The 21,711-nt window shown below is 34.4% G+C and overlaps 1 long non-coding RNA gene across 1 annotated transcript; it reads right to left on the reverse strand.

The window, feature by feature from the left end:
* Positions 1-553: 553 nt before the first annotated feature.
* LOC147064365 (uncharacterized) lies at positions 554-21,165 on the reverse strand. Its single transcript, XR_015071910.1, has 3 exons — positions 21,062-21,165; positions 2,002-2,134; positions 554-1,580 (listed from the first exon to the last, which is right to left on the reverse strand). It is a non-coding gene; the product is annotated as an uncharacterized LOC147064365 (long non-coding RNA).
* Between the last annotated feature and the right edge of the window lie 546 nt (positions 21,166-21,711).

Genomic DNA, 21,711 nt, shown 5'->3' on the forward strand with positions numbered 1-21,711 from the left:
TAGAATTAAGAAAATTGATGATATTGGTTAGTTTTTAAAATTTAATTAAGTAAGGGCAAAAATAACTAATAACTAAACTTACATAGGTAAATCAAAATACGTTGATAATTTATATGCTTAAATTTATTTGATTTTAATAATTTTCTAAGAAAATAATTATATTTTACAATTATTAAAAGGAGTCCATATTATAAAACAATAAAACAATGTAGACTAAATAATATTAAGAATTTTCATATACCTACTTATAGTGCTTATATGTTTGAATCCTGATTCATGCATTAATAGGAAAATGGTGAAGTGAACTAAATCCTAATTTTTAAAAATTATATTGTTTGATAACTTGTTACCTAGCCCGCCCATATTGTAAACCATAGAGTTCTCGGTATTTTTGTGTCAACCTATATCCAGCGTCGGTAATTGTTTAATTAAGCCACAGGTTCCCAACCTTTTTCAGGTGGCGACCCCTTTTTATAAAAGCCATGTGACCCGCGACCCCGATGCAATTGAAAAAGGTATTTTTAATAAGGTAATTAAAAAAAAACAACGAAGATAGTTTTTTTATTATAATTTTATTTAAAATTATGTGCGATGGTTGAAATTGCATATTATTAACCAGCCTCAAAATTCGTGAGTGAGTTTTTATGAACGCCGACCTCATGTCATTCTCAACATTTAATTTCTTTCTTAAACGAAGAAGAGTTGAAAATCCACTCTCGCGGAGAAATGTAGACACAAATGGAACTAAAACTCGAAAGACAAGCATCGTCACAATTGGGTATGAATGATACATACCATACCAGAATTGTGTGAGCAATTTATCATTAAATTAGTTACGTGCCGAGGAATCATTCCGCAAATCCAAGAATTCATCTTGTAATTTTCATCGGGAATGCTGGCTACATCAAGGGAAGCAGATAATGGATTTCTTGTCAATGTAGTTTCTTCTTCTTTCAGCTCAGGGAAGTAACGCTGAAGTTCGTTTTCAAGGGATTCGAGATACCCAGTAATTTCCTCCTTCAAATTTTCATTTATTTCACCTTCAGATTCATTAACCACACTGCAGAGTTTCTTAAATATGGCAATGTTCCAAGATTTATTTTTCTTCGCCAGTTTTGCAGCTTGGATAAAAATGCCCCGAGATTATCGTGAAATGCGATAATATTCGTTTCAGGTTAAGCCTATTTTGCTGTTCTAATATATCTGCTAGATATGCTACTCTTTGCAACCAAGCTTTGTCGTTAAAGTATACCAAAAGGTCATGTTTCCCTTGCACTTCCAGGAACAACTTGATTTCATCATTGAATTCAAAGATACGATTCACAATATTTCCTTTCGACAACCAGTGTACCGCAGTGTAGAAAAGAAGAACCTCGTGATCAGAATCCATGTCTTTGCACAGTTATTTAAATATACGGGTGTTAAGAGCTCCAGGTTTGATGTAATTTACGATTTTTATCAGGGAATCGAGTACCTCTTGCAGAGGAGTTGGAAGAGTCTTCTGGTAAGGACATACCGGTGAAACATGCAGTGGATTCCCCTTGCTTGGGGAGCTGGTTCTTTGTGACAGAATATCGTACCTAGATTACACTTATTTTAATTTAAAAAAATATATGAAATTATTCAAACTTCAAGACACCATTAAAAATAAAAATTGTATTATAGTGAATATTTTTTTTGGTTGACTGTATAAGTTGGCGACCCCACAGAAAATCCGTCGCGACCCCCTTCGGCGTCGCGACCCATAGGTTAGGAACCCGTGAATTAAGCCATAATTTCTCTGAACTTCAATGGAGCGCATAGATTAATGATTCTTGAAGCAGTGCGGCCTTCTTCTGCCAACGCCTCGCTTACAGGAAATCTTCCCTTGAGTGATAATATGCATAAAAAATAATAATGAAATTTGATGCGACGTTTCCGGCTTTGAATCGAAATCAGACCACATCTACGACTCAAAGCTTGGCAATTTTAAAATTTCTTACTTGATTTTTTCTATAATACCTCTACATATTATAGATTGCTGATTGGGTTTTGAGTTCCTCCTTTCCAGCTCCGCTCCGGGACCTAATACTTGCTCCAGCTCCACTCCAGGGTACACTCTGCTCATCAAATCGTCTTTCATTATCTGCCTTTTCTGTCAAAAAGTGAGGTTATTAATTTATCACTCGGCAGTGTTGGCGTATTTCAAATAATTCCAGTGTTGCAAAGTGTCAAATATAATATTTTCATTGGATTTTAGTACGAAAATTTAATAATAATAAAAAAAAGATCGCGAGCATTGGAGCCTAGGGGCGACAGGTTATATAAAAATATGGTGACTGGTGAGGCAGGGTGGTAATTAAGTTGCGGCAAAACTTTTACTTTAACATTATTATATTATATGGGTGGGTACCTACGTTATCATGACAGTCAAAAGGCCAAAGTAAATCCTCCATGATGCCCTGCATTTTTTTTATCGCGTCACTATTTCTTTTAAGAGGATACATAGGTGAAACGGCATGTGAGCACGTCAATTTGTTTTGTGATGGCGTCGGAGTATATTCTTATATCGTGTAAAGATGACTAAAAAATGTTACGTATGTACCTACTTGAAAAAGTAAACATGTCAATGAATATATTATTATTATTATTAATAATATAACAATAAACATAACATTAATTGGATGCATGTTGAATTTTTATGACAAATTATATTTCGTTCGGCCCTCGTCATTTGCACAATCCGCGCGTCGCATAGTCTCGATCTTTTTAGACCATGCCTCAGTTGAAGTGCCTTAAAGGGACGCTCTACAGAAATGCCGTTGAGAATTGAAAATATGATATTTTTATATGTGGTCCGAAATAGCTGGTCTACTAGTAATATTAAAAAGTCACCGCCGATACGTGCGTAAAAAGTAATGGTCAATAAATTAAATTTAAAACAAACAAACTCGTTTCAGCTTAGTGAGTATGGGGTGACCAAAAAATAATATCTTTTAATATACTTAAATGTTACTAAATTCAATATGTTAATCAGCTGTTTGGTGGGAAGTATTGCAACCAATATCGTGGATATTGTGACGTTTTTAAACTTAGAGTTTAGTTTAGTAGTTTAGAAACTTAGAAATAGATTAATAACTTTTTAACCTGAAATTGTACGAGAACTAAACATACGAAGGATTTTGAAACACATTATCTTATCATCATTATCAAACAAATATTATCGTACAGGCACCCCATATACTTTTATTATTTTTCACATTGTTTTTATTCCGACGGCTGGCGACAGCGTTCACGGCACCTAATAAATCATTGCAAAGAATTGCTCTAGCGACAATAATTATTATTATATTTTTAAAATAAAATCTTCGATGACCAGGTATTTTGTTGTAAATTTGATTTAAAATGACGTGGTTGGTGCTCGCTCTGTGGACTCTGCTCGACTGAAATATGAATCACATTGGTCTGTTATACCTACTCTTAAGTTGTCGGATATTGTTGGCCTGCTTCATTCCGTTGTATGAGAAAGCCGATTCCTTGCCCCTCTATGAGCACTACAAATTTTCGGTGCTCTAGGTAAAACCAAAACCCATTTCTCCACTGCTCCGAGCTCCGCTCCAATGCTCTGGTTCTGACGACTCCGATTGCGACATGCCTAAAACAAACACACTGCGATCATAATAAATCACTAAAAAAAAAAACTTTCAGTTAACCACATATAACATGAATCATGAAATTCACGACCATTGTGTTTGCGTTTGAAGATCAATGCTAATCATAGTTTCGGATGTTGTTTTTTTTTTGCATTAGCATGAAAATAATATAGATTCTGTTTGTGCAAAGGTCGCGACTCGCGAGTCATCGAATGACAAGACCAAGGTCTCCCGAGGCGCAAGGCCACGCAAATGTCAAACGGCAGGCTGGAAAATTAAAATTAAGCGGTAAATACGATTTCGCGCTTACATATTAGTTTTTTTTTATTATTATTGAGAAGCGGATTGAAAAAAAGGCGCCAACTTTCAATGGAGTCTTCCGCGTTGCACTGGTCAAGGGCACCGAACAGTGGTGTGCCGTCATAATATATTTTATGTCGTTTACTCTACACACTCAATCTTCTCAAGAACCTCAGAGAAACCAACTGATAATGAGGTAGACAACAATTCATCAGACTGATTAAATTGGTAATGTACTAGACTTGCAGTCATACAATAGTAATAAATACAGACAGTAAAATAATAATTTAACATTAACTAAACTATTTTACAACGTTTTTATTAGCTCGTATTCTTATTTGTCCGGTGGTTGTTTATCCAGTATAAATCTTGCAATCTATTTTTAACTAACTTCCCGACTAGCTAGACATTTGAAACTTTTAGAATATACCAGAACACGATGCCAATGCATTCTTTTAATACTTTTAGCCATCGTTAAGTAGAATTGAATTCATTTTCAGTTAATTCTGTTTTGTATGAAAAGTTATTTCGGAAGAAATCCGTAATCCAATCCACTATCATTGGTTGGTAAGTGGGTGGTCCTAGCAACAAAATTATTAATATATACTTGCGTTACTATGGAAATCAAAATGACATTTCATTATTCTATATTTGCTTGTTTGTTTGTTTTTTATTTACTTCATATCAAGTAGTAGAAGTTTGAGCATATTGAGCAAAATAATTGAACAGAAAATTCAAAAACGGTGTATATTAAAAGTTCTTTTTATCTTGTAATTATTTATAATTTAAGACGATTAGGTAAATTCTAATTCATTGTGATACAAAAGAAGAAGAAAAATCAAGTAGATACTTATCCTAAAAAAAAATTTGATTTCATTGACGACAGGTCTTGTTCGATATTCGTACGGCACTGGTACTTGCATGCAGTATTCCATAGGCGGATCTCAATATATTAATTGTGTGCTTTTTGTCTTTTTTGTATTACGGATTTTCCGTTACAAAAACGATTTTCTTAGCGGTAAATATTTTGTTTGTGTTTGGGTATGCTTTATCATCACCAATAGGTTCTAAGCTAACCCTTAATTTCTGTATTGATGTACTTAATAAAAAGAATCAAAATAATAAATGGTGACATGTAATGATGATTAATGCCTTTCAGATCCAGTGATTGCAGTCATATAAGTTGGGATAATTATATGCTCAGAATATCAGTCCTATGACATTTCTTTTACCACGGAAAAAAAACTCGGCTATAATAATAGGTACATCGCAGTTCTGAATTCCTGATGAATACGACGAAATATTCATCAGAATCACCACATGCGCTACAGAGATTTTTCCAGGGTTTTTGAAAGGCGGTTTCATAGGCCCTGGCCGAATTCAAAGTAGCAATCCTCGATGCAGGTAGACGAATGCTATTCAATAAGGCATATTTCTCAGCCGGCACAATTTTCATTTGACTAGCATCAAATAGAATAGTTTGCGTGCCCTTAAAGAAACCTCGATAGTAAATGCGAGGTATCCATAAACGCATCTAGAAAAAAAAACCTTTACATTCTCATCTTGGTCCAATGTCTGCTTCATTACAATGAGTGGCAACCCCGTTTTATAATTAGCAAATAACTTAAGCGAAAATTTTCACAAAAATGCATAGCACCTTACTAGTCCCTTGCTTGAAGATGTATTGCTATATTTTTCCACTGGAAACTGAGTGTTCTGATTGTGGATAATATATTGTTCGTTGTAATTTTATAACTTAGTAATAATTGCGTACTATATTATTTGATTGTTTCTACTTTCAACGAGAGTTTGTCGTCAGCTGAATACAGATATACAGAATGCGTACATTAGAAGGGAGTTATTCGAATCAACCTACTTAAATTATGTATTATTTACAATTTACATCATATTTTATTAGGACTCGATGTTCGCTCTCCGATTGCCAGCGAGTCCAAAATTTCATCGCACCTATAGTTGAAAATTATTTTCCGTTTCACTGAAGTACCGTCTTAACTCTTCCGACCCAAAATTTGCTGAGAAATTTTCAACAAAATAATTACGTTATTTTTTTTAAATCAAACTCGAGAGGTTTTTTTTACCCGCGTATTTTACTCATCATATCGAATCATTTTTTTACTATCCTAAAAATCGAATTCTCGAGATTCTCCTTAATTACTTATTGAGCAATTATCATTATTTCTCGAGAATTCTCTAGACGAGAAATCTCGACCACAACCTCTACTAAAAAAAGGAAATTCTCTTATATATTACATACCTACAATCAAAAATTGAATGTATGAAATTCCATTGGAAGAAGATTCATAATCGAACCTGTTATTAATTACCTACTATTTATTAAATTTTGCATACCATGTTTATCACTTTAATATTTAGTCGGTGTCCCCTATTGTTTGTGAACCCGTGGAATAATTCATAATTCATAATATGAGTTTTATTTAACAATTATATTTAAATATAGCTACGAGCCAGGGGGGAATAATATAATACAAGATAGCACTACTGAATAAACAGTTAAGTGTTAAGTGAATCAGCTCATTTTTTTCATAATAATTATTATTACGACAGGAAATAGGTCGAGGTTACACTCGTAAAAGAATGCGACTCAACGTCATCTCGAATAACAGAGCAAGTAACTGAGAACAGTGCATCTGCCATGCGGTGGTGTTATGTTATATTATCATGTTTTAATATTATATTATATTACTTACATATTATATTGAATATTTATTTATTTAAGAAAATAATCTCACTGACATCATAAAATTAATCGATGCGTTTGAATTATGTAGCACATCAAAAATCATTATATTAAATTATTTTTTAATTTTTAAAACAATCTTAGTACTTATATTTATTTATTTAAGAATACAAAACATTGTGGACATAACAATTCTAAATCCAAGACGTGCACAACATGAGATTTACATTATAACAAAAATATTACCCTCACAAGAGAGAAGAAGAGAATAATATTCTCTTTATGTAAAATAATAATAATAAATCATAAAATTAAAAAAAAATACTTAAGGCTATACCTCAGTTGAGGCATGGTCTAAAAAGATCGTGGATAGGCGATGCGCGGATTGTGAGTCGCGGGTGCAAATGACGCATGCCGACCGAAATATAATTTGTCATATAAATCCAACATGCGTCCATTTAATATTCTGTTTATTGTTCTATTAGTAACAATAATAATATATTCATTGACATGTTTTCTTTTTAAAGTAAATGGGTAACGTTTTTAGTCATCTTTACACGATTTAAGAATTAATACCTGACATTAAGACTGCCAGCGAGTCCAGAATTTCGTTGCGCCTATAGTTGAAAATTATTTGCCGTGTCACTGAAATATCGCATTAACAAGTACCTACTTACAATAAATTTTATACGTCACCAAAAATGTCTACGCCTTTGGGGAGTGCATTGACTAGTCTTACACCCCTCGCTAATGGTGCCTGATAGACTTGATAGGAGGAAACGGTTCCGATCTAGAATAAATCATCCCTGAGACCACGTAGGTAATTGACAGGCGCATGTAAATTCAAATTCATTAGGACACCAGGATTGGAATCCATCACTCGCGATAACAGGCAGAAGTGTTTCAAGAGCAGAAGACACCTACGAGATTCAAGATAGTGAAAAGTAAGCATGCCTTGTAGAAAGGCAGTCGGAAAATGACCATTTTTGACGAATTGTCGAAAGGAAAATAGTTATAATAGGTAAGTATTAAAATAAAGACATTGAATAAATTTCTTCTGGATGCGTTTTAAAATAAACTTATAGGAAACGTCATAAGGACACCAGATAATCGACCCATATTTAAGAATGTTACGCACTAATTCTAATGAGACATAGAGACGTGTCATAGACTCATATAGTGTACGTAAGACGTTTGGATCAACTATGTGATGGGTATATAAAATATAATGACACAAACCCTGAACGGTTACGCATCATGTTTATAATGTCGTGGGTTCCTGGTCTGGTAAATTCACAGACCTCACTTGTGTTCAGACCCAGAGTATAAATCTAATAGGTTGAGCAAGTAGCTAACATCTATTCCGTTTCTCGTAAAAAACATAAATCTGTTAATACAACATCAACTGTGTGGGCCTCCATGAAATGATCTTCTTAGGATCGAACATTATAAAAAATTGTTATCTATGGTTATCGTTGAATTATCTCATAGGAACGAAATGACTATTAATTAAAAAATTTAAATCATGTAACTATACATCGTTGTTCACTGATTATTTGTGGCAACAATTGCATATTGTGGTTAATAAATTCACGCAATACCATTATTTTTTTATAATCCAAGTAAAACGTTATGTAATCAGTTATGGTTTAAAAACTTCAACATACATACCATATAACAGGGATGGCGAACCTATGGCACGCGAATGTAAGAAGAGAAAATAAATTACTATTTCATATATCAATCAACAAACCTTTTGAAATGAATTATCGGTAGTCATTCAATTATAATAACTGCTTGTTATTTTGCCTCATCTCTTAAAATGGAAAACCGTTTAGTGATGGACATGAAAAAAAAGTGGTTTAAATGCTTCCACGAAGATTATTTATTTTTGAAGAATAAACGACATGCCTTCAGCTAGAAATACGATTAAAGATGGGATTCTTAAAAACTATTTTTTGAGAAAACGTCATAATAAACTCCTTGGCACGTCAGACAATCGACAAATATTATTTGGGATATTTTGGTATGCGTACGTAAAAAGGTTCGCCATCCCTGCCCTATAATATATTACATATTTAACTCGCCGCAGTTTTGAACCACGGCTTAGTATTTATGCAAAGACGGTCATTATACGTATTATATACCAACATGAAAGTAATACACATAGACATAATATATTCTGTTTGCAATGTGAATTTGATCCAGTTCAAAGACCCAATGAGATGAGCGAATGGCTAACAACTTCTTATTCTTCTTCTTTCACCCAGCATTGGGGCATAGGGCAAGCACAAGTTCGAGGCTGTGCCACAAGGATACGAAATGTCGCAGTCTCTGGCGGCATCCGGAACACATTTCCCAGCCATGTAAAGCGTCTCTTCGTGATTACCTCTGTCACCGAAGGCTGCTGTGTCCGCTCACGAACTCGACCGTTTGTAACGCGGTCGTACCAATGTACCCCTAAGATTCGGCGGAGACATCGATTCTCAAAGCTCAAAAGCCGAGACCTTTCAAACTTAGTAAAGATGCCTTGTGTCACAGCCATACAAGAGCAGAGGCAGAACGCACGCGTTGAACATACCATTTCTTCTAAAAAAAAACTTTTAATGAAACATCAGCTTTATGGGGCTCATACCTATATCATTCGTTTAAGATGAAACATGCTAAACAACTACGGATCATAGATTGATTGAATATGAGGTAACTTTTAGCATGCCATTTGCACCGACGCCAGACGTTATTGTCCGTTATGAAAAAATACAATAGCGGTAGAACTATTGTGATTCAAATTGAATTTTACAAATTCTCTGGCAAACTATTTCGTAGCTTTATTGTATATAAACCCCTATATCCTCAGCGTAATAATATAGAGAGAGTGTGTATTGTTCAGCTATACGAAGCCGTGTTTCTTGCGAATTTTATTACTATTAACTTAACTATGAAACATACCATGTTGTCTCTCAGTACGGCTACCAAATTTAAACACAACATAGTTAACTATATTTTCTACTAAATTAACTAAAAATAATTACCACTAACTTTATATTTAACACAAAAGCAATAAATTTCAGTAACACGTGCTCGCAGTTTTTGAATGAATGGTGTCATTCAAACCAATATTTACCAACTACGTGGACAAAAAATATTTAATTTAGTCGCATATTGCGGAGAATATAATCGTATCGTATGCTTTCTCACTCGCACTTATGGTCCGTTTTTGTTCAGACTTTGCCTATATGTACTTGTTTATTTAATTAATGGTGTGTCCTCTGGCTTGCTATTAAATAACCGCAACCAATGCGTATTAATTAAAATATTGGCATATTTTATGAGTCGCAGCTATTATATTATTATGGTTATGCAAAAGTCGGCCATGGCCTGCCGCTGAATAGGTACGTACTAAGACCTCCTATATTCTCCTGCGTCTGGATTTAATGTGTGTTAATAATTTTGTTATTTATATATTTCATACAAAGTTTTCAAAGGAAAGGAGTAGTTTGTTTTGACGTGTAACCTCGATCCATCAATATCTGACATTGTTATGAAGAGAAAACAGATACCCGCGACACTGGCCTTTATATACGAGTAGATATGAACCGTATTACACTATTACGCACGTATAGATTAATTGACGTTTTCACGACTATAGAATAGTTGACTTTAGAATATTTTTTCCAATAATATATGTAATACGTAAGTATGCGATCAACGCTTTAACTTTAACTAAATACGTAGAATATGAATCGAACTTTTGTGAAATCACATTGCTATAGTAGTACCTATAGTACGAATCGATATAAATGGAAAGAATTTCAAGTTATACTGCACATTTATATTTTAGATGTATTTTTTTTAAACAAAAAAATAATTAATATTATAGGTACACTATTAAGCTCCAGATGACCGCATGTCCATTTATCATTTTTTTTGACGGAAACAGTTTAACCTATTTAGAGAATTATATTAATACATTTTTCTGTTGGCGGAGATGCTTTTCGATCCAATAATTTTATTGTTAATTTAAATTTTGATACTTTCATACATTTCGATGGATCATTATCACACACCAAGTTTGGGTTAGGTTACATTAGGGTGGTATAGATTAGGTTATTCTGGGTTAGGTTAGGTTGGGTTTGGTTTAAAAAGAAAGTTATTAAGGGTCATGCGGTCATCTGTGCCACCTAGTGATTGCAATACCGAATGAAAATGTCAATACCGGTTTTTCGATATTTCTTAAACATTAAAAAACAGAATTAGATGCTTATCAATAAATATAGCTATTTAAATCTTTTAAAAATATTATTTTATAGCAAAAACCTACATACCTAAATTTATTATGTTGACATTTAAAAATATATATTGATTATAAATAATTGTAGAGCTAGTGATTTTTTTACAAATAATTGTATACTTATATTTATAATTTTAACTAAAGCCTTCCAAAGTTCACCAAGTGCAAATAAGTACGGCTGCAGGAAAAGCTTCTTATATTCAACGCTTGTACAGTCATCAATAATTATAGAATAATAATTGAACATTTTTGTCACGGATGTTTTATATTTCTAAATAAAATTATGATAATTTATCGCGACAAATTTGTTTTATAATTTATTCACCTCTGTTGGATTCACTCAATATATTTGCATTTTAGCAGCACATAACGTATAATTCATTTTCAAAAACGTTAACTAGTGTGGTTTCTTAATAGGTAACGAAAATTCCGGTATATTGGATTTTTAAAACCGGTATATCGGTATTGATAAATATTGGAATACTGGTTTTGAATCCCTAGTGGCACCATTACCAAAAATCTTCCTACATACTTTCTTTTGACATACATCCTTTGACAAAAAAAATAATGCGAGGAATTCATTCTACAGATACACATTTTATCACATTAAAAAAAATTCTTAAGTAAAAAAAGTATATTTTTTAATTGAAATATTCAGTAAATTGTATTAAATCAACCAACATTTAGCAATACTTTGATTTCTTATTATTTAATATATTATTATTCAATTTAAATGTCTTCTCTCTGTCTCTTTGTTTCATAATTATTTTTTTGGAGATGTTGCTTTCAAAATAACATTTATTTATTTACACAAGTGAATACAATATAAACATAAATTAGAATCTCGATATAATGTTCAACAGACGCATCTTTAAGAATTAAACTCAACTTTTGCAAGTGGGAATTGAGAAAAAAACGATAAGACAAGTATAGAAAACGGCTGCTCACGTACATATTATTATTATGGATATTATGCTGGTTCAGCCATTCTTAAAATTTCATTATTTAATAACAAATTAATTCAATGTGTTCATAAAATTCCATTCTTGTATGTATTTCTTCTACTGATGATTTATTCTCAAAAATAATTTCAGAAATCATTTTTTTATTATGATTTTTCAATATTATTTCAGTACTACTCAACTATTTTTGAGTTTTATTATATTCAATTTTAATATCAATGTCAACATGGAGTCAAGTAGCATTTATAAAGAGATTGAAAAATGATATTCCAAAGATAGCTACTGTTAAAGTAATGGAATGTCTGCATCGGGATGACAACGCCCTAACCTGGCGAAAACGCTGCGTTATTTATTGTCATGAATTTAATCGTATTTTGCACCGTGCGATAGACTTATTTTGAAATCGTTGTGGGGTTAACGGGTTTACCATAACTGCTTCAGATTTTTAAGTAGTAGATTAAAAACAATTATTTAGACGTTTTCCAATGTTCCCAGTCTATCTTTTACACGCTGTAATTGTTAGCCTTTGACTTTGTCCTCAAAGCCTTGTATAATAACAATAAGTATAGGAAATGATAATACGCTATTAATTTTAATAACAATATGTTATAACACGGTTATGAGTGAATGACCATGGTTAAAAACGAATAGACAATAAATTACGAAATTATTAGCTTTGAGTAAGCACTATTAACTAAGTTACCTAGCATTTGCCAAAATTAATTACATAATTAAAATGATTCAAAACGGCAAAATAATTGTTTTTAATCCGATATCTATAAATAAATATTTTCCTTTTTTCTCAAACGAGTATTTTCCGACTAACTTTCTTCAAGGCATGCTCGCCTTTCATTCTCTTGAAGCTCATAGGTCACTTCTATTCTTAAAGAATTTTTCCCTGCTCTCACGTGGTATAGTTTCCAATCCTGATATTCTGGAAAATTTGAATTTGTATGCACCCGTCAATTGCATGCGTGATCGCAGCCATGACTTTTTTGGGTGAAAGCTATTTCCTCATATCATGTTCACCAGGCACCAATAGCGAGGGCTGTGCGGCTGGTCAATGCACTCCCTAAGTAGACATTTTTAGCGATGAAATATTTATTTTGTTTTTAAAATTATATATTATTGTTTAATTATATTTTTCTTGAGTTATCGTTGTTTTTTTTTAATTTTATTTCTTTTGCTATAAACTGATTTTTTGCTATGTTTTTTTCTCTACTAAGTTGATTTACCTGTAATTTTTGTTCTAAATGTCGTGTTGTGAACGTCTTGAACTAATAATTTGTTATGTGCTCAGTGTGCCTTCTTTAATTAAATAAATAAATAATGGTGATAATATTGTAAATTCCAAAATAGCTATGGACTTGAAAACAAAATTAATTATTATAATATTGAAACTTATCATTATACTATGTATTATCAGCCCTAACTATGTTACCATATTTATTCCCACAATTTACAGCACAACTTTCGAAAAGTAGGTCTACTATAAAGGAAAAAAGACAATATGTAATGAACTAATAGAAAACTCACGACGCAGTCGGAAGGCAACACGAGGGTTGGCAAATACAGCGCAGTTACGGAATGATGGCATGGCTTGGGAAAACGGAAAGTTACAGGGTTTATTAGAGGCACCGCATGGTGTATATGTCCTCTAACTGAGGAGAGGACATGTTCAAATTATAAGAATATCGGAATAACTACACTGCAAAATATAGAGTCTTAAATTGAAGTTAGCGCAATTCGTACCCTTAGAACAGAACAACCTAACTGATTTTTTGTGAAAATAGTTTTATTGTACTAAAAAAGCTTTTTTTCTCTATATGGAGCCAGAACAAGCGTATCTGAATTACGAACATAAAAAAGTTATCAGCTTAGATCATTCCAAACTGTATACTTTGGACGCTGAAGACGCACCCGGCGCGTAATGACCAGGCGGCCGATCGATGTAATTAACGTGCATTTTAAAGGTGGTAATTAAAAAATCATTATCTAGTCAGCAGCAAATGAGTTAACTTTAATCTTAAAAACATTTTGGAACATAATTAACCTATCTGACGTTATCTGACGAAATATGTAACAGAATATACTTTTTTTTTCACATAAACAATGCTTTTAACAACTAGGTAATGCATTATCGTATATTTAAATCAATATTCTTATATTTACAGTTTTCCAATTAATAACAAAAAAAGTTTAAAAGTGCTCTCATGTAAAATGTCCAAAATCAAAACAGGCTTGTTCTGTTCTGAGGGAACGAATCGTGTATTATGTAAATTATAAAAAAAATCTATTGATATATTTATATTTAAAATAAATATAGATTAACATTTTTTTTTTGAGAAGAGAGGATTAAACTGACATAATTCTCATCGATGTTTTTTTTATTGCAATGTCACAACCTTCGCATCGGTAAAGTCCAATGCGATGTTTCAAGGAGACGGGAGTATCGCCACAATGTTATATTTTTACATATTATTATTTTATTTTTACTCATACTGCGAGTGAAAAAAAAATGTGTTCATTTCCCGCCAATGCAAAGTCTAAAGACGACCTTCGCCATTCATGTAAATAAGTCATCATGTAAATACAGAATATTCTTTTTTCGAATAAATAGGTGCAGCGTATGAAGATAGAGGTCACCCTACACTTCAGTTTGCGACAGTTATGGAAAACTGGCAAAACGATTGATTATATTAAATTTATTATTATGCAAAAACTTATGTTTTCCTATTCTTTAGAATTTACGTTCATGTTGGCTCTTTTTGGAGAATAGTGATTAGGTTTTCCGTTGCATTCTGCAACTAGTCATTTATCGACTTCCCTTCTCTTCGTCCGGTCCCACTACTGGTATCAATACTAATAATTGGTGATTGGCAATCCCGGACAACTAGAAGGAAATCTTTTCCAGAATTCTAACAGCTAACAACTTACAAGACTTAAGAGCGTACATAAGTGAAACGGCAAATAATTTTCAAGACTATGTGGAACGAAATTTTGCGGCGCGTTGCCATTCGGAGAGGGATAGTCGACCAGTTTGCACGTCAATTTCTTTTGTGATGGAGTCGGATGAAAATATTCTTAAATCTTGTAAAGATGACTAAAAAACGTTCCGCATGTACTTAAAAAAGAAAACATGTCAATAAATATACTATTATTATTACGAATATAATAATAAACATAACATAAAAAGGACGCATATTGAACTTTTATGACAAATTATATTTCGTTCGGCGTGCGCCATTTGTACCCGCGACCTGCAATCCGCGCATCGCCTAGTCACGGTCTTTTTAGACCATGCCTCAGCTGAGGTATAGCCTTAACGGAAATCTGACTGCGATCTTTTGAATAATATTGTTCTTAATTCGAATTGAGGTAAGTTTAATACTTTTCCAATAATTAATGTCACATTTACCAGTGCAAAATATACAATTCACACAAATTATAGTTACCTAATTACTGCTTGTGAAAAGCCATTATTTGTAAATAAATAATTTCCCAGATATTGAAGAATATGTATTTACATTAAAACATTAACTAAAAATAACATTATTCGTAATTAGAAGAATTGCCCAGACATTGGAAAAGGTATCGTAAATCCAAATTTCAACTACCCATAGTCGATAGCATCCATTAAGTTTCTAATAATATATAGGGTCTCAGTCTCAGTAATGAGATCGAATGGTAGAGGGAAGGATTGGGAAGGTAGTATCCACAGCGATTTCTCAATTACGTAAAATAGCCTTCTATCATGGTCTCATAATTGATTATACTTATACGAGTATATCTGATAAAATACTACTGATTGAATGAATGCTATAAAAATAAAACATAAAACGAACAAAGATTTCACATAAAATATAATTTTCACGTTCAAAATTTAATAAAGAATAGTCAAAAAACTTCTGCTATTCGATATTAACAGTTGATCTAATTTTTTCTTTTGTAGATATAAAAAGTATTTACTTATCGTAATATAGAAACTATTGGCTGCGCTTTTTAGTGAACTGCAATATGATGGGATGATTCGGATGCTGGGAGGGGGGCTATATAAAATATACCAGGCACTGAACTTTTATAATGATGAGACGGGTGCGCTGAGCTGGTTCCGTGGTCTGGTTCTCACACTACCACTCTCGCGCGATAACTGTTTTTGAGTCACCCTGTGCGCGGTGATTGACGGTCAAAACCAGTGCAGGAAATGACGTCTTAATGATTTACAGGTTACAGGTGTCTTCACCAACACGGTTGAAGAATGACTTTGATTGTTTATGAATTACGGCGCCTTACGAGGCATTGGGCGAACCGATAATTTGTAATTGAATTATTGCTGTGATGCACATCTTGACGCGTTTATGGTCTGGGGGTAACTCAATTGTTTATACCATGCCTGGACATACAATCATTGTGTGGGTAGTTTAGAAATTTTGTCTGGGATTAACGCTACTATAATTGGCCCAAACAACCATTAAAATTAATAAATAATCATTAAAATATTAGTAATATCTTTATTATTATAAAATACAGTGTGCATTATAAAATATATTTTTTGATAAATTTACCTCCGACGTTTACAACATTTTATTGGTTGGATATACATACTTATCATTTTATAGACCAATTAAACCTCCACGTTTTAAAAGATAAGTTGAAACGGGAATATGTTAATCTTTCAAATTAATGTAGTCGTATTAAAATAATTATTCGATAATGCCTTATGGAAAATTACGAATATTAATGATTTTTAACGATTTGACTTTATGCTAGTTCAAACTGTATAATATATTTAATTTTATATAAACCATTTACCAATCCACGCTTACTGACGGAAACGTTCAATGGTTTTCTATCAATGTGCTACCAAGATAATATAATATTTTTTGCTATCGGGAACAAAAGATTATTCCAAGGTCCCCGATAAAGAGTCAGATAGCACCAATAATGTTGTATTAAGAATGTCATCATTTTTTGCGGAATATTTTTTTGTCATTAGGTACGATTCAATGTGTTTGCATGATTTAATATCTCGTAACAATACAATTAGTAATCTACCAACATTTTTTAGATAATTATCGAATATGTCATCATTTTTTAGTATATACTCAATAGGACGTAAGTAATTAATAATCTTTGGTGTTCATTCATAATAATATAAATGTGAACCAATTAATTTGTTCCCGCACTTTCTTGCTGCATGCATTCACGCCGACACTCCATTGCAGGTTTCATGTCTGCCTGGAAAACTGTTGGCCAAGTTAGGTGTCACTGTTGTAGATGATGGCAGTTGACTTAGTCAACTTGCAATCCAAATTGGCACAGCAGTTGCGTTTGGGTCAACGCTGTGTGCTTTTATTTATTTTTATTTATTTATTTAATAATACAAAACATTGTGGACATAACAAATCTAAATTCAAGACGTATACAACATTAGATTTACATTATAACAAATATTACAATATAGAATATAATAATAATAATAACACAAAAATAAATTAAATCAAACATACTTCGGCAAATAATTTTCAACCATAGGCGCGACGAAATTTTGCACTCGCTCCCATTCGGAGAGAGAATGTAAAGATGGAAACACGTCATTTTGCTTCGTGATGGCGACAGCCGTAATATTTCTTAAATCGTGTAAAGATGACTTAAAACGTTACCCATTTACTTTAAAAAGAAAACATGTCAATGAATATATTATTATTGTTACTGATAAAACAATAAACAGAACATTAAATGGACACATGTTGGATTTATAAGACAAATTATATTTGGTTTGACATGCTTCATTTGCACCCGCGACCCGCGATCCGCGCATCGCCTAGCGACGATCTTTTTAGACCGTGTCTCAACTGAGGTATGGCCTTAAGTACAATTTAATACAGAAAGATAAAATTTTGAAAACAAAAAACATACAATTTTACACAGAAAAATAAAGTTTCAAAAACAAAATGCAAAGTACATCACTGAAAATGTCTATGTCTTTAGGGAGCGCATTTACTAATCTTGCACCCCTCGCTAATGGTGCCTGATAGGCTTGACACGAGGGAACGGTTCCGATCCAGAATAAATCATGTCTGCGACCACGTAGTTAATTGGCAGGCGCATGTAAATTCAAATTTATTAAGACACCAGGATTGGAAACCATCCCTCGCGCTAACAAGTAAAAGTGTTTCAAGAGAAGAAGAGACCGACGAGATTTTCGAGACGATTTGTTCAACGCGTGCTTACTACCTGGGGCCCGATTTCCTAACTATCGTCTCGTGTGGCACCAGATGACATGACGTAATTGTGCTGCTGTGCTTTCTTGAGACACGGAATCTTACCAGGGTCAACTTTTGAGTTTTGGGAATAAAATTGATTTTTCTGCCGAATCGGCTTATGTGGCTTAAAGCATGAGGTGTTCCGGCTTCCGCCAAAGAGCACAGCATCAAGGAATCCGTCACCAAAGCTAACACTCCATCACCCTGCAGCCGTGCTACGAAAAGCTCTTAGATGACAGAAAGCGTAAAAACGTAGCGTGGTAGTGGACCGAAGGAAGTAGAGCAACAGAGTGCATGGTCTTTGGTCCCTCTTCCAACCGATTGTACTGTCATCGCCTACGCTGACGACGCGCTACTGTTGGTGGAAGCCGACAGCAGGGCAAAGATTGAGAATGCCATCGGCGAAGCCTTAAAGTCAATTGAGGCGTGGGGTACAGTAAGCAGACTATCTTTCGCACCTTCCAAGACAGAAGCCATTTTCCTGAAAGGACCGGGACGACTAAACTGTAAGCGGCCGCCCACAGTCCGCTTCGGTGACACGAGAGTGAAAGTGTCAAAGATCGTCACCTACCTGGGCGCAAATGGACACTATGTTAAATTTCCATCACCATGCCTTTACCTAAGTCTATAAGGATGGGAGGACCTTCCAGTGGGTGGGCCGTATGGCTGGTGATGGATGGGACTTAAAAGTAAGGGCGCTTGAGATCGCCTACCGCGCCATTTATATGGGGATCGCCGCCTACGCTGCTAGTGCGTGGTACTTGCGTATGCCGAAAAGTGTCAAACTTAGAAGCACTCTTGTAAGCGGACAGCGCAGTGCGCTGCTTTCCATAACCAAGGCCTACCGAACAACTTGTACGGTCGCGCTCCCGGTCCTGGCCGGCATTCTCCCACTAGATCTGCACATACAGGTCAGCGGCGCATCAACGATGCTCTTCAAAGGCGAGGAGGCCGTTGTTGGTGACTTTCACCTAGCCCCGCCTCCTCAGCTTGTTGCTGAAAAGGTAACCTCGTTGAAGCGGACAATACGTCTCATGACGCTTGACGCGGCGTGGAAGACCTGGCAGCGACGGTGGGATGAATCAACCAAGGGCCGGCACACATATATGTTTTTTCCAGATATTAAATGGCGATTGGAGATAACCAAATATCTGACTCCTGACCATCACACCAGTCAAATTTGTGACTGGACACAGTGGGTTCGCTGGCAAGCTCTTTGAGCTTGGACTTGTAAGCCGTCCGACATGTCCATGCGGAGGGGAAAGTCAGGAAGCCAACCACATTCTCTGGGAATGTCTTAGAATGTGCTCCGAATGGGAGGAGATGCTCAGATCAGTCCAACCAGCTGTTGGGCCCATCGGGCCGTCCGACTTGGTTTACAATTATCTTACATTTAAAAAATTTGCGGCGTCTTACTGCAGGCATGAAGATCTCTTCACATAATTTTTGTTGTCCGTATGATTAGCTTCATATTTTTGTTATAGTATGTATATACACTAGAATCATTTTTATTTTTATAATTTACCTGTGATTTTCTCTCCCCGGCACTTTGCATTAGAAAGTAACTTTAAACTCAGTCAGAGCTCAATTTGAGCGTAGCAACCTTAGTCCTGGGTATCTTCTCCTAGGGCATTCCTGGCCTAAAACTGAACTAGATGCATCACATCGCCAATGTAGGGCCACGTGATACGCTCGATTAAGACCGGGTGTGGTGCGTGGCGGGTTTTGGTTTGGAGGGATTGACTTCAATGGTCTTTGGTCCGATGCTGAAGCGTAACAAAGTGAAGTAAGAAACTAGTACATAGTACATAGATCAGACCTGATCAAACATTTTGCTTTCCTCGCTAGTGTCATGGTCCACCATATTATATTTCTGTAGTAAGATAGCAAAACATGATATGTCCGTTATTTTGGCAAATTTTGCAGACTTGTCCCAGTGAGATTTACAAGATATCAAAATATGGTATGTCTAGGTCTTATAGGTTGAGAGAAATAAGCTGTGTGAATATGTGATTTGTTAATAATTGTTTGCATATTTTTGGAAGTTTAAAATTGCTCTACAATTTATAAAAGCGGATATATTATTTCGTGTTTTGCTATATACGCCAAAATATGATATTTACGCCATGTAACCAAATAATTAATGTAGTAAAAAAAATCATAAAGATTCAGTACTCACTGTTATCCACTATATTGATTTCCCTCAGGGAATTAGCCCGGAATCGACTTCGAATGATCTTATAACTAAATGTTAGCTTTAAATTTTGTTGTATGTTTTATGTACACTTTTATATCAGATGATATGATGGCTCAGTTAGAAAGGAAAGCGGAAAGGTGTAACGACTAGATAATTCACCCATGCTTTAGCAATATTAAAATACATGTGTGTGTGTACCTATAATGTTATCACATCCGGACTAGCTCAAAAAATATAACAAACAGCGGTATAGCATATGAATCCCCATCCCTGTGAGAAATAATACCTACTTATCTGAAGGTCGTGGATACCATGACGTATGTTCAAAATAGTTCCTCAAACTCCCAGTACTTCACCTTAGAATGTTCAATCAATTATAGTCTAAATTAGAAAGGGGCGCCACTTTGCCCAGATTCCTCCAACGGCGTATACAATACACGGGACATATCAGGACAAAGAATTAAATAATAAAATCGTTTAGATACGTTCCGAGATCGGACACTATGAAATTTATTGAAGCAAGTAGAAGCAACAAGTAACACGCGGCTCAACCGCCAAAGTATATTAATAAAGAGTTACAATTTAAATCGAACAAATGCCATGCCTAACACAACAAAACTAGAGTTTCTGTGGGGAGTTATTAATGGTTAAAAAACAGGAATCTAATCCTCTAGACAAGTGATACAATAAATACCGTGTGAGTGCGTCCGCCATTTCGATGCGGCCAGGCGTCCGAAACCTGGTACGCACGCCCTCGTTCAAAACTGGACTTTCCTCGTTGCACTCCGGATGTTGACTGCCGTACGATCCACGCGCACGCAACAGTGTTGCCATCTTTTCAAAGTGGAATTATAGTACAGAGCCTCCAAAATAATAGTATTTGGGGAAAAAATATAGTACGCGTTGTCATCTGTTGAAAATGTATAGGTTTTTTGTTTCTCAGAAAAAAAAATAACGGAGATATTGAGAAACTCGGAGACCCCTTTTTATTTTGGTACCTCTTCCGACCAAAAATGCTTGCCGAACTATTCAAGAAATTTCATTTTAAACCAAAGTTAAGGGATTTTTTTACGTTTTTCGAGCATTTTTTTTCCATGTGCTGCAAATCTCCTTATATTGCGAAATTATAGTACTTTGCACCAATTTATCCAACGAAAATATAGAAATTTTAGTACTTTTTATATATTTTTTCCGATATTCAAAAGTATAGTATTTTGGGCGTACTATACATGTTTTATATCGTACATAGTACGCGGGCCAAAATTATAGTACAAATACTATAATTATAGTACGGTTGGCAACACTGGCACGCAATCGCCTACCCACGCGCAGGAGATACCAACT

This window comes from Rhyacophila brunnea, unplaced genomic scaffold, assembly GCF_057557595.1.
Source record: "Rhyacophila brunnea isolate RB1 unplaced genomic scaffold, BYU_Rbru_1.0 scaffold_7, whole genome shotgun sequence".
NCBI lineage: Eukaryota > Metazoa > Arthropoda > Insecta > Trichoptera > Rhyacophilidae > Rhyacophila > Rhyacophila brunnea.